Raw genomic sequence first — 15377 nt, forward strand, 5'->3', positions numbered from 1 at the left:
TTTAAATCAGATCTTGTGTACATATTCTTTTTGAAAGAAAATGTGACATTAATGAAACTAGACTAAAAGTATCTAAAGAAACAGTGATTTTATGACAAGGACAGTCTCAAAATAAATCTCCAACATCTTCTCCCTTTAGGTAGGACATCATCAAAAGTCCTCAGTATCTAAATATGTTTTTATTTTATGTCGAGAGAACCCGCTAGAAGTGGTAGTAGCAGTAGTAGTTGCTTGTTATTAGGGTAGCTGGCATAATTATTATTCCTCAACATTTAGAACAGAACATGTTTGATACTGCAGTCAGTATGAGAAACCTTTGACGCAGTATGTTATTCCAAATAATCATTTTCAGAGAATCAAGGAATTTTTGTGTATAACTATATAATGATGACAAAAGTATTTTTATTTAATTTTTAACCAGCATCTAGGCTGGTTTTGTAAAATAAAAACAAAAAATGGAAAATGAAATTGGCCAGACATTAGAAGATTTCTAGGTGGCTGCAGACACACAAAATGTCTTAATTTGAAGGAAAAATTGAAATATGAAAATATCTGACTGACTGAAGTTTGTCCAGTTATCCTATAGCAAAATCCTGTTTGACACAGTCAAATACACATCTGCAACTAACAAAACAAAACACAAAAAACCCAGCTGTGAACTGTGACCTCACTGAATATTTCCTTCAATTAAATAATCTCTCCAGTCTTAGCATATATGACTCATCACTCACAAAGTCAATGACTTTGTCCCATTTCTGCCATTTTATCAGCAAGCGGTGACTTTCATTAAAGACGACAAAATATTACACCGCGCCACTGGGGACCCTTCTGAGGTGACAACATGCATTTTCAGAGTCTTGCTACATTCATTTCCCATTTTCCCTTCAATCATATCTTCGTGCCTCTGTATAGAGTGAGCATGCTCTATAGGGAATTGATTTAATTATGCATGCAAGAAAATTGATACTCTGAGCTAAAGGTGGTCCTTATCATTAATTTTCCTCCTCTTCATTATGCTGTTATAATTCAAATAAATAACTGAAAATTCAATATCGTCAGTGTAATCAAAAGATGTCTCTAAGTGAGGAGTCAGCTCTTCATTTTTAGGTATTATGGGTTGTCATGGGTGAAGCAAGCAGAAAAGAATGAGACTTAGATCTGAACTTTCCCTCTTATCTGCATCATTACTAATTCAAGGATGGTGATCCAAGTGAATCTTGATCAAAAGAAACTGCCATAACATACCGTACAAGTGCAAAGTTTGGACCCAAATGCAGAAGCCTGGAGGCAGACTTGGCATTTGTTAGACTGGAAGAACAGAGTCCACAACAAAACTACAAAATGTGAAAAAGATGAATTTCATTCATGAGCCTAAAGAAAGATTGCCTATTACAGATGACCACAAATGGGGAAACCAACAAAAGACAACCATAACAGGCTCTGTGACAAAGGATGAGGGGAAGACAGGACAATTTATAAACACATGGCTGATCAGGGAAGTGAAAACATCTGGGAAATGAGACACAGGTGTAAACAATCAATAACATCGCAGGGTGACAGTAAAACTCAAGACAGACTCACAGTATACTTGGAATGAGGAAACTGAGACAGGAACCAAAACATCAGTCAACAAATGAGTCCAAACTCCAGACCAAATTAGTGATGTGTTGTTTGTGAACAAGCTAGCTCTAAGTGCCAATTCGTTTTAGCAAACAGCTATTTTCTGCCCTGCTGGAAAACCACGTAAGCCAGGGTGGGACTTCATTTTCATAAGCACACCATGTAGCCAGTGATATGCAAAGACAGACTAGGAACATACCATGATGTGCAAGAAGGAAGGGGGACAGACACTCGAGCTAGTGTAGTGGTGCAGGCCAAGTACTACCTAGTAGTAAATACAATGAAATAAGACTTTTAAGAAAACCCTAGAAAATTGCTTCCCAACACACAAATTAGTCACAAGTATTATATGCAAACAAAGTTTTACAAAAAATAATTAAATAAATAAAACATTTTTTTTTTACTGACTTTGAGTTCTTTGCAGGTTCCGTCTGCTTTATCTGTGATTTAACAACAACCAACAAACAAGGTAACATACCTAAACTACAGTGACAAACCAAAAGCACTTAAGGCAGCACTCCTACAACCAAAATGTGTCTAATTAGACAAACCTTCAGGATCCATGGTATGGTGGAAGGTGTAATCTAGGCTTGAGGCTTGGCCAGAGAGGCTCTTCACAGGTGCAAGAAAGAACCTTTCAGTCTGTAAAGCAAACCAGCACATAAAAGGTGGAAGTCAAGGATTTCAGCCCACACCTACAAGTTTGCTACGTTAATGACTCACAAAAAAAGAATACCACTGCAGCAAATGTAAAACAAGGTACAGACCTCTAATTGAAAATAGAGAGCAGCAACAAGGTGCTAAAATAAAATCACAGCCACCATAGCTAACAGCTTAGCTGCTTCTTTAGGTAGGTGAGATAGTGAGCTGGGGCACCCTGATTGGACCACGTGGCTGGGGTGGCAACTCAATAAGGCACAGTGTGAAGGAAAAGCAGAACTGGAACATGGTACATGCCTACAGGAAGAAAAATAAAACAGGGATACAACACAGTTTAAAGCAGTTCAAGTGCAATATATCTGGCAAGACAATGCTACGTTCTTTCATAACCTTTATGAACTGTTGTTTTCATTTGTATTATCCCCTACCTCTCAGTGCTGCTGACACACAAAGCCACCTGTACATCTTGATTTCATCTTGCAGTACTCTTATCAGTGACCTTGAGGAAAACATACTTGTGACCATGCAGCCTTTTGTATGAGCAAAATCTTCACAAATGTGACTAATTTAAAACAATCTCATTTACACTGTAATGCAAAAACAATGTCGCACACTTAAGGTGGTAAAAGCACATTGAACAGCGTTAAAAGCTATCATAGGCTATACAGGCTATTGAAAGGGGCCGATCGATAAGAGAGGACCAGTGGGCGTTGGTCAGTGAGGGACTCACAAGCTGCACTGCACCAATCCATCATTTAGAATTTTCTAATCTTTTCCACACCTACTGCATATTGACATAGTGGATAATACAGGGTCATGAGGTACTTGGATTTTATAATACAGTGTATAGATTTTTTTTTTTTTGTTGACAGACAACAACATATGTCCTTTCAACCACTTCAGTGAATAATTTATTTGCTATCTCTTGTGTGGTAGCTTAAGTGTATGTAGGTCAACATGTTGTGAAACCCCTCTTCTGCTTCCCCACGGTAATTCTGTGCAGTTTGATAGCACTGGATATTAACCAGCTTCCTTTCAGCTCTACAATTGTGGCTTTGATGCCAAGTCCAGTCTGTGTTTTGATCTCAGATCACAAAAGCCAGCAAAAATCTGGTCTGGCAGTAATTTTCAGTTCAGATGGCAGATCAGGGGAGAAAAAATCCAGATCAAGTAAAAACCAGCAATGATCACAAACTGGAAGGTAGTCATCTCCAAGGAAACTCCCCCCAGTCTATGACTATTGTAGCGTAAGACAGAAATATGCTTTAATTATAATTTCCTTGCTCTTGTAATTTAGAAAAAGAAGATGATTATTGTGGTTTGTTTTTACTTTTCTCGCATAATGTGTGGGTTTTTTTTTTATATTTAAAAAGAATAATACAGGGTTATCCTAATTATCCTAATATCCTAACCTGTTCCACAGCCGCTAACATCCTTATGGCAGTTCTTCCCTTATATCATTCAAAACACAAAGAGAATGGCGTGTAGCACAGTTATAATGCCACAAATCAATTTGTAATGTTAAGTTAAAAAAATACAAAATTAATATGGTGTACTATCAGTGTCAGCTATGATATTAGGACGTCTTTTTAAAAGGTTTTTAAATGAATGAAATGCAAGGGGTTATGAACTGTTGATGGGTGGGCAGTTGTTATAATTAACTCTCTCTCTCTCTCTCCAGGCGCGCAGACACCTCCGGAGATGCTGTTGAACAGAGGGGACAAACTGCTCACCTTCGACGGCTGGGAAGAGTGGCGGTTGGTAGCCCAGAGACGCCTCGAAATGGCAGAAGAGGTAAGGCTGTTATGAGCATATTCAATCCACAACAGTTGCTCGCTCCAGGTTGACTGGTTAGTGGATACCAGGCACCGGAGAGCCGCCTCGAGCTCCTGGTTGGTACGCTCCGTTTGGCCATTGGTCTGTGGGTGGAAACCGGAGGAAAGACTGACCTGAGCTCCAAGGGCACTGCAGAACTCCTTCCAGACACGTGATGTAAACTGCAGTCCTCGGTCTGATACAATATCCGAAGGGATTCCATGGAGGCAAAAAACATGGTTAGTTAGTAGTTGGGCGGTCTCTAGGGCAGTGGGAAGCTTAGGGAGAGCAATAAAATGAGCAGCTTTGGAGAAACGGTCCACAATGTTGAGAATGAGAGAGTTACCTGACGAGACAGGCAGGCCGGTGATGAAGTCAATAGCGAAGTGTGACCAGGGACGGCTCGGAGTCGGCAGAGGTCGGAGGAGGCCGGAGGGTGGTTGATGGCCGCTCTTGTTTCGAGCGCAGGTCGGGCATGCAGAGATATATTCGCGGACATCTTTGGCGAGGGATGGCCACCAGGCGAAACGTTGAAGGAGGGAAATAGTGCGGTGGACCCCTGGGTGGCAGGTGAATCTGGCTATATGAGCCCAATGTAATACTTGTGACCTTACTGAAGAGGGCACGTAGAGCAATCCTGGAGGGCCCGTTCCAGGGTCTGGTTCAGTCTGTTGGGCCTCTCTAATGGCTGACTCAATCTCCCAGGTCAGGACCCCAATTACACAGGTGGGCGGTAGAATGGGAGAGTCCCGAGTTGCGTCTTCGGAGGCGGTGAATTGGCGCGAGAGGGCGTCTGGCTTGACGTTACGGGAACCGGGTCTGTAAGTGATAGTAAACTGGAATCTAGTAAAAAACAGGGCCCGGCTTGCCTGGTGTTGAGGCGTTTTGCCGATCGAATGTACTCCAGGTTCTAGTGGTCGGTCCATACCACAAATGGTTGAGCAGCACCCTCCAGCCAATGGCGCCACTCCTCCAGCGCTAGCTTGATGGCTAGTAGCTCTCGATCTCCCACATCATAGTTGTTCTCTGCGGAGGTGAGACGGCGTGAAAAGTAGGCACAGGGATGAAGTTTACCACCTTGCTGCTGGGAAAGCACCGCCCCCACTCCAGCGTCCGAGGCGTCCACCTCCACAATGAACTGCAGGTTGAGGTCGGGTTGGACGAGAATGGGCGCCGAGGCAAAGCGGTCCTTCAGATGGACAAATGCTTGTAGAGCCAGCTCATCCCAGCAGAAGGGAACCTTGGGAGAAGTAAGACGGGTCAGAGGCAGGGCAAGTTTACTGTAGTCGCGAATAAAGTGACGATAAAAGTTTGCGAACCCCAGAAAGCTTTGGAGCTGTTTACGGTTAGAAGGGGTCGGCCAGTCAACAACGGCTTGAACTTTTGCAGGATCCGTTTTGAGGTTACCATGATCGATGATGTGGCCCAGGAAGGAAACAGTTGAGACTTCACTAACGCGTGGTAGACAACGATCCAGCGATGAACAGCAGTCGCCTCCTGGTTTAAATACTGATCGTCTTAATGAGACCCAGGTGTCTCATCTGTCGAGGGCATGAACCCACAGTGAGTTCTGCCCCGGCGAGAGAGAGAGAGAGAGAGAGAGCTGATCAGCGTGCAGCTGATTCGCCTGGCCGTGACACTCTCCTACTTGAGATCTGATTTAAAGTCAGAGAGTCCAGCCTGTGGCTTAGGCAACAAAGGCACAAGAAAACTCAAATCACATATCTGGATATTAAAAATATCCCCTTTCACTCATACATATCACTACTGCACACAGTGGTATGAAAAAGCGTTTGCCCCCTTCCTGATTTCCAAATGTTTCGTATGTTTTTCACCTTTCAATGTTTCAGATCATCAAACGTATGCATATTCATAGTGTTTCCTCCCTTAAATGAAATATCTACTTTGCAAGTATTGCAAGTTGCCCTGTTGTCATCCGTTCTCGTAAAGTATAACCAAACTTTTGAGCGTCTGAGCCGCCATGTTTCCTGCCAGGTAAATGACGTGGTGACGTCATTTACCTGACGTCATTCGGGGCGACTGGAATCGATAAGGGAATCGTTTGCAAAAATGGCAAACAATTCCAAGGAATTGAAACAGTGGGAACCGGTTCTCAACAAGAACCGGTTTTCGATACCCATCCCTAATGGTGAGGTTATAAGGGCAGACTTTGTTATGCAAGATTCATATCTAAGAACTAATGCCATTGTGTGGCTGCATCGTGAGGGGATCTGGTGTGAAAATTAAAAACTGCCAAACTCTGCCAAACATGCAGAGCTACCTGCTGTCATGACTTCTTGTGACAAAGGAGCGTCCACAAGTAGCTTTTATATCAGTAAAAATGAAACTTAACCTGACATGTAACACAGACTTGTCGTCACTTGGATCAACATGTGAGTTTTCTCCCTCTTACAGAATAAAAATTCTCCACTCTTCATCTGCAAGTTAAAAGCGAAAATATTTGTCAGATGTCACACATCGTCAGGGTTCTGTGAGAGAAAATTAATACGATTTTCCCAGTATACCAACGCAGTGTTGTCACAGCTGGACTTGGAGTGGTTCAGTGCCCTCACTGGGGATCCTTGGTGATAAATCTTGTTATTCCTGAATTAATGGCTAACTATAGCACACCACAGGATGACAGTTTGTCATTAGTTTCTGAAATATCAAGCAAAACTGCTTTGCTAAATGAGCTGCTGCTCTAATTTTATTCCCTAACATATGTCTTCCCTTTTTACTATAACAGGACAGTGAAGAAAGTGGTTTGAGTTATTTAGAAGATTCTACTATGTAAGTGTTTCCTGGAGGTGACTGGGACTCTGTGTAGTGCCAGGGGACGAGTACATGTGTGCCCTCCACATCAATGTTTCAGGGTCTGTTCACTCCACTGGTGCCCACAGAAACGAGAGCACTGCTCTTTTTGCTGTAGGCCACCAACAAACACAGTGTATGGATCCAAAGCAGGGGTGAAGCAGGGACTGTGTTTTCTGCTGAACTGTTTACACACAGAAACATTTATTTAATAAAACACGACCTCTCGCAGTTCAACAGCTAGAGTAAGACTTTTATTAAACAGATCCTCATGAGCCTTATTAAAAAACTAATTAAAAAATACAAACTATCACCTGTTAATTCAACTCATCAACAGATTAATTTTTTAGAGATTGTGAAATATTATTATTTTTGCCTACCACTATTTCTAGTATCAACAATCAAATTTCACCACAATATTTAGAACAACATGAATAAAAAGTCCTTAAGATTGTCTTGAAAATGGAAATATAAATCCTCCATTGCGAAGATCAGTAGCTCCCATTGTCATTAACAGCTACAGGAATATTTTTATCAGAACAATTTTCTGTACATTTTACATTGTAACTCTCCCTTCTTGAGTCTGATAGCATACAGTAACTACATTATGAATAAGAGAGAGGATTTTGCAACCCTTCCTGCATTTAATTACACATAATTGTTAAACACTTGGTTATAATCAAGATCATTATGAATGAACTGAATATTTATAAGGCCTAAGAATAGGTCATGTGAAGATAATGGTGTTAAGCAAGTACCAAATGAAATTTAAATGACTGGTCTAATTAAATATCTAAGAGGGCACATGATTCTTTGAAAAGTGCCACACTTGTCTTTATTTCTAATTGAAGCTGCAAAGTCTGCTGGACCTGGAAAATTCTTTGCAAATAATCACCAGATTTTATTCAGTGATGTGACTCTTTGTAAAACACAACTGCATATCTTCATTCATGCTTTACAGCAGTGTTTTGAATCATAAATTGTAATTTTTGCATGAATATCTATTGCAGGAAGAGATAAATTATCCTAGGACAAATCCCCTGGGACCCCTCAGCAGATCTTGTTTACAAAAACACTGAGAATCAATCAAAAGCAAGTCCTGACATGATAAATGGCAGCCCTTACCAACACAAAGTGAATTAAACAGCCTCACAGCGAGGCAGGGGGAAACTGGGTGTCAGGCTACAATCAGAGGCAGAGGCCCCTTGAGGTTAATCTGATCTCTCAAAGAAATCCAATTAAAAGGCCACAACTAAAGAGTCATACATTACTGGGCATCTTTTATTTTACATAGCTTCTGTACAAGAGAAACAAATCACCATGACACCTGGGGAAATAAAGCCTGGTTGCTGTGGCTATTATAAAAGTCAGCATTTCCTTTTGTTCAGGGGAAATGTGGAGTCTGTCTGATATGAAGACTCTTTGTTTCTCTGCTCTGATTGTTTTCCTGGGGTCACTTTGCCATCTTTCTTTGAGGTGACAGAAGGGAAACGTTAAGACCGCAGTAGTAGCCACAATTAAAGTAAACAACAGGAGAAACTTTGCACCAAGAACATTTCTGCTTTTACTGGCTCATGTTGTGAAAAGAGGAAATTAAACCTTGAAACCATGCTATGCTCCAGCCAGCCACAAATTATTCAGCATCCATCATGCCCATCGAAACACACGGTCTAAAACGGCCTAGTCGGTGATCTGTGATCTGTATAGGTATTAATGTGATCGTAAAATGTGTACCTTTCTACTAATGTTTCTTAAAAAAGGATTCAAATAAGTATCTCCCTGGTCACTAATAAATACAAGCAGTGTGAGAGCTATGTCTCAAAAACTCTATTGACTGTACATGTTATTTGATCTTTATTATAAATTAGGGCTGGGCGATATGGCCTAAAATCCATATCACAGTATAAGTTGAAGCATGTGTGGTAACGATATATATTGCGATATATTCTTTTCTTCTGTATAACGGATTTTACACACTATAAGGCACACTTAAAATCCTTTAATTTTCTCAAAAATTGACAGTGTGCTTTATGTATGAATTCTGGTTGTGCTTACTGTCCTCGAACCAATTTTATGTGGTACACGGTGCGCAGAAATCTGTCAAAAAATGTTTTAGTGCGACTTTGGTAAGCTATGAAGCCGCACTGCTTGATGGATTGTCGGAGCATTACGGCTACCGTAATCAGGAGCCTTGCAGAGTAATCTGGGTCCAAACTCCGTCAGCTTGAGGTCCCAAAGTCCCAAAGATGAACACTGTGGCATCACTGAGAGTTAAAAACTGTCTAAATTCTTTCATCTTTAATAAAATGATCAGCATTGCTGCTTTACCAGGTGTAACTATTAAGTTTAACATCCAGACATCCATGAAAAAAGAATTTATTAAATTCAACGGCGTTAGAAGTCAGCTCGCTAGTTTCCACCTAAACATGATATAGCATGTTCTGACTGAGAGATTTCTGAAAAAATTTAAACGTACAGCTCTGCTATCACTTCCAACATAAATGAAGACGGGAAACTAAACAGCAGTGACTTTTGTAGGGTTACTGAATTTGGGCTAGCTGGTATATAATGATGTCCTACATGATCGCTAGCAAAACAGCTACGTTAGCATAACATTAGCACAGTGAAGCTGAAGGATGAACGCTAACTTTTTTCCACTCGATAAAAGTTAACGTGAGGGTTTCTGGTGGTCAGGGACAAATGCAATTGCATGGTAGGATGCTATAAACGGACCAAACTTCAGTCAGGAGAACAACTGAGATAATCCATCCACGATATGAGGTTAGTCATTATTATACTGCAACAACATGGGAATAGAGCAGCTGCGAGAGAATTCAGCATTAATGAATCAATGGTAGGGAAGTGGAGGAAGCGCAGTTTTTGGCTTTCCTCATATTCCAAAAGTGCTTCGACTCTTTGCTATTACTGTCGCCCGGCGTAATTTGCAGATGATGTTGTTTGCAGCCGCTGCAATGCTTTCAACCAAAACAGGCGCAGCTTGATGACACCATCAACATGCGCTATTGCGATAGAGCAGTATAGTCAAAATCTCTACCATTGGCCTGAATTTTGTTTCTACTGTATACCCCTATTATAAATGCAGTATTTCTTTAAAACATAATCATGTGCAATAGAAATATCATGTTAGTTCAGTCCTTTAAAAGTTTAAGTAACCACTGCAGATATCGAGTACAAACAACTACTTCTTCTGCTCCAAATGTTAACATTAGCAGAGAAAGCCTTGCTCAGAAACACAGGCCTGTGGTGCTGTTATCTGATTTACCTTAAATAAAAAGAACATGAGGTCATAATCACAGATGAATCCTAAATCCTGTCTTAATCCACCGCAGCAGCAACGAATAAGAAAGCTGAGTGAATTAGCTCCTGCGGTTACCCATCTAGCTGATCGCTCCTGAGCACCCACAGTTGATGGTACACCTACATGTGCTGCCATTTTCTACAGATCAGAGAGAAGTGATGCAAGGAAATTCTAAATAATGCAAGAAAACATAAAACTTGAAATGAGGGAAGCTCCTAAAACTTGTGAAGAAAGGCAAAACTTATTCAAAGTGATTGTAGAAGAAGATGAAATTCCCAATTTGACGCTTTGGTGCTCTAAAAATCTGACCATTTCTTGTTGAAATATTGCAGGTATTAAAAGAACTAGCCATTCACATTACTGGATAGGGAATGGTTAAAAACACTATTTATTACCTGGAGTTGAAGTATGTGGGCTAGCTGATGCTCCCAAATGATTGTGGGGACCGAAGTGTTCAAGTGACCCATGCTCTTCTTTTTTCCAATTATAATGACATACAAGTAGATCATGTTTGTTCTCAGTAGTCCTACGTCATACTATAGACATGGTGGTTCATTAAATAATTTGGTACTGTGCTCACCTGGTGTCCTTCAAGGTCTGTTTCTATTTTTAGTTCCAATTAAAGCTGCGAGAATCTCTACTGTTGAATTCTCCGCAGAGAAAATTGCATGTGTTTTAGGTGCACTCAAGCAATCGCATGCTGTGTCTGGCTTAATGAGCAGTCTTATCTGGAGCTTCTAATATTACTGGATGCAAGTCGAATGTGTTTAATGAAAAGGCATGTCGCTTTTCTAACTTATTTTGATTGAAGAAAATCATTTTGTTTGGATTTATTTGTTCCCAACAATCATTAACATTAGTATGCCTTTAGATGCTGTGTGTTGTAGATCTGTTAACAGACTATTTTAGACTCACATTGTCACCATTTTATCAGCTCTATGATTTCTAGGTCAGAAAATCCACCTATCCCTAATATCAACACAACCATCTTTTCTACATTTTCAGTTTATTCTTGCTGAAGCTGAACATCCATATGGATACAGAGATAAGGAATGTGCCACAATAAAAAACAAAAATATGGGTAATCTATTTTCATCTCTAAATGGGAAATTTTAAGTGATTGCAAGATGACCGTTCTAGTTTATAATCCGACATCTGATTTTAAAGACTTCAAAAGAGGAGCCAATGAGAAAAATCAGGTCAGAAATCTTACAGGCATCGGCATGGAAGATTACCTAGACAGGGAACTGGACCTGGGAACCAACAACACTCAGATTTCTGATCCAGTCGATGTATGATGTTCTGCCAAACCCTTCTAACTTGCATTGTTGGGTTCTTGCACCTAGCACACCCAGTGTGCCAGGCAGGTTGTTTCTTTGAGCATGTTTTGAGCTGCTACTGCAAAGCCTTGGTAAAGTAAAGAGATGCATGGCGCCACAATCAGTATTTGAAGGCAGTAGCTGACGCCATCTGCACCTGGATCCAACAGGCCTAAACTAGCCATCAGCAAGGTGAAACATTGTCTTCACTGAGGCAGCGTTTCTTTAAACAAAGGTAACTTCCAGTAGCAGAGCTCTAAAATGAAATGTTGTATTTCAGTGTTAAATTTTGGATTAACAGTATAAAGCAGAGCTCTGCTGCCTAACGTAATTGGGAATCTGCATTTTAAGCACATAAATCTCCTAAAACACACTGCACTGACAGGGATCTCAAATTAAACGACCTGCTCTTTAAGTCACTGGCTTCTGATTGAAGATCATAAGCTGCCCACTGGTTCCTCTTATACAAAAGCCAGCATTTCAATTTCAAAGCTGCCCATTTGTTCAAAGCAACACAGCATCTCTTCTGCATAAATCGCAGCCCATCTCTTGACAGTGGAACAAATGAACGACTTAAATTAAATTTGAGTCAATTAGGCCGTCTGCTATATGTAATTGGTTTTCTGGATGGATCACAGTGCCAGCTAAGGCTTGGATAAGAGGCAATGTGGGTGGATTCAAAGATGCAACAAGGGGGAACTTGGACTGAGAAGTTCCAGATGGTTCAACAAATAAAATACTAATAATATCTTATTAGTATTTTATTATTTTATTTTATTATTTACAGTTTTTGACTGGGGACCTGTGCAATCTTTACCTCCTAGTCTGATTTCCTCTTTTTGTTTTTTCCACCTTTACTACATTCCCAACCCACTGATAGCCATATAGAGAGTGATTTACCTTACAGCGCTCTCTGCCACAGCTACTTCAGAGTGAGAATTCAGACATCAGGCTCAGAGCATTACCCTCTGTTATCAAATTTCCATAGACGACTGGCAGTTCAATTTTGCAGCTCAGCAGAGCTTATTCCAAAAGAGCACTTTCTGGGAAGTAAGGCTTCAGATTGAGCTCGGCTAAATGTACTGTTATAGTTCATGCATCACGTGTGAAAGTAAGTAAGAGTACACTGAGGAAGGTAGACCAAGACTCTGATGTTGTGAGATACAAGGAGGCCTTTTTTATGACCATAACATGTAATGTACTGTGTGGGATCAATAACTAAGAAATAAAAGAAAAAAAAGTGTCACATATTTTTTAACAGACACCAAGAGAATAATGCATGGAATCTTTTTAAGTTTAAAAGGGAAAATTTATCTCCCTTGTCCACTAGAAATAGCATAAAAATGTAAACGGAGAAGGCAAGTGAAGATGCCTAAAATGAAGTTAATGCAATCAATGAATGAAATCCGCACAGATGATTTTCCTAATGTGTTTTAAAAAGCGGCGTCAGTCAGTCTCTAAAGACTGTTGATGTCTCTGAGGCAATGGGCCATAATTTCCATGCTCAATCAGTGTAACATAGTTCCAGTTTTAATTAGAAACAGCAGTCCTCCCAGTCTGCTCATCAGAAACCATCTTCAGATCACATAAACCCAACTCTTTCAGTTCCGACTTTTAGCTGTAATAACGGAGTAAAATGTGAAGGACGTGAGATACACGTGACAAAACCGGTTACATGTATTAGTGTCTAAGGACATCTTAACCTTAGAAAAATAAGAACAGGTTGGAAAAAGTTGACAACTCAGCTGCTTACATTTTTTCATTGGGGTGGAAAAATAATCGAATGGTAAATGGCCTGTATTTGTATAGCACTTTATTTAGTCCCTAAGGACCCCAAAGCGCTTTACACATTCAGTCATTCACACATTCACAAACTGGTGATGGCAAGCTACATTGTAGCCACAGCCGCTCTGGGGCGCACTGACAGAGGCGAGGCTGTCGGACACTGGCGCCACCGGGCCCTCTGACCACCACCAGTAGGCAACGGGTAAAGTGTCTTGCCCAAGGACACAACGACCGAGACTGGCCAAGCCGGGGCTCAAACCGGCAACCTTCCAATTACAAGACGAACTGCCAATTCTTGAGCCACGATCGTCAAGGTAAAAAAAAAAAAAAATTCTAAAGCCGTTTGACTTTTGCTGCCATGATGCCAGGTCTCTCTTGGAAATGAGATTTTTACCTGGACAAATGAAGGATTAATAATTTAAAAAATAAATAACTTGCTGCGTGCTTTTGTACAGATCATTGAGGAAGTCTGCACTCTGGGTTTCGTGAGAAAAGTCTAGGAATCAATTTGGATGTTACTGAGTATATACACATGTTCACTTATAGATCCAAAAAATAGAATAAAGGGCAGGGCGAAACAGTTACACACTCTAGACAACTGACGGAAAGAATTACAGGTTAAGAAAGAAGAGAATAATCTTACCTGAATACATGAAGGGCAGTGACACTAATAAAAAACTATGTCAGGTAGTACCACATTTATTTAGCTCTAAAAAGAAAGGTTTGAGAATCCTGAGCCACATCAGCTGAATCTATAGCACAGCTGCTATCCCAGTGTGAATGCTGGTTGATTTATTTTATTTTTCTTTTGGGAGACAGAAGAAGCAGCACTTCCGACTGACAGATTCCCAGAAGGAGACGTTACTGAAGCGCTGTGGTATTTATAGAAGGAGGAAAACATCCTGTTTACCTCCTTCAAATCCTGATTGGGGGGTTCATGCAGTATTCATATTCCCAGTCTCCATCTTCTGTTTTTAGATGGAGGAAGTTTTATATATAATGCAGATCAACTCGCATAAGGTTTCGAGGAACAGTGACAAAGACTGCACATCATCGCATGTCAGCTATGTAGCACTTCATACTCGGAGGAGAAATGCTCGTTAATTGAGGTCAGCAGTGCTCTTTAACTGAACTTTTTAAATCCTTTTCTGCCCATTTGTCTGCTCCTTTTAACACAGTGAAATGGAAGATTGTTCCCTGAGAGTCCTCTGCTTAAATTAAACGCCTTATAATACGTCCGACCTCTTGTCACCAAGGTGGATAAAAAAACGCAGCTCCCTTGTCTGTTGCTGATATGTGTGGGGAAGGTCTCTGAGCTACTTTTTCATTAAATGGACCTATTATAGCTTCACCTGAGCTTTGGCGGCTGCTGCAATCTTATGTCAGTGGACTTGTCAATCACAGGGTCCCCAGGATGCTGCTGATACCTATCTGAGTCCAGTGGATACAGGGCTGAAAATGGAGAGTGAGGTGTTTTCACAGACTTGAATCACATTTACTTCCCAAGAGTTAATTTGCATATACATAATCACCATATGCTAATCAGAGGAGTCAGCAGGCTTATCTGTTTGGAGCAGTGTGTCCATTTTGGATTTAGTTGAATGAGAAAACACACAAACCTTTTTCAGAGTGATTGCCTGTTTTTGTGTTTTGGTTTTGCTCTGTAGAAATATGACCACACTGAACGCACACTGTTGGTCTTACTGTATGTTTCACTGTAAAACTACACAACCACACACATGTGTACTGTTGTTGTTCGCAGACCTATAAGAATAAACTTAAACTTACAGGAGATAGAGCTTCTTTAAAAGTAAGGTGTCAGTGTGTGGAACAGGTTCACCAACTTGCTGTTGATCAAATGATTGTGGGCTTGAAATTATGCAATGAGCCAGAGAATTAAGAACGGTGAACATTCTGCTGGTATTTTGGTTGCTGCCAAAAGCATCGACTACAGGATCTCTGAGCTGATGGCCTTTGGGATATCATACAAGGACTTCAGCTGCTGATCCTTTAAGCCTGTAAGTTGCAATTTAGGATAGCTCTTCATG

General features: G+C 40.6%; 1 long non-coding RNA gene across 1 annotated transcript; it reads right to left on the reverse strand.

Moving 5' to 3' along the window:
* Nucleotides 1–1194: 1194 nt before the first annotated feature.
* On the reverse strand, nt 1195–2481 carry LOC120720648. The gene is made up of 3 exons (XR_005693002.1): nt 2172–2481; nt 2029–2060; nt 1195–1885 (listed from the first exon to the last, which is right to left on the reverse strand). It is a non-coding gene; the product is annotated as an uncharacterized LOC120720648 (long non-coding RNA).
* Nucleotides 2482–15377: the final 12896 nt, after the last annotated feature.

The sequence above is a fragment of the Simochromis diagramma genome, unplaced genomic scaffold, assembly GCF_900408965.1.
Source record: "Simochromis diagramma unplaced genomic scaffold, fSimDia1.1 OVJJ01000585.1, whole genome shotgun sequence".
Lineage (NCBI taxonomy): Eukaryota > Metazoa > Chordata > Actinopteri > Cichliformes > Cichlidae > Simochromis > Simochromis diagramma.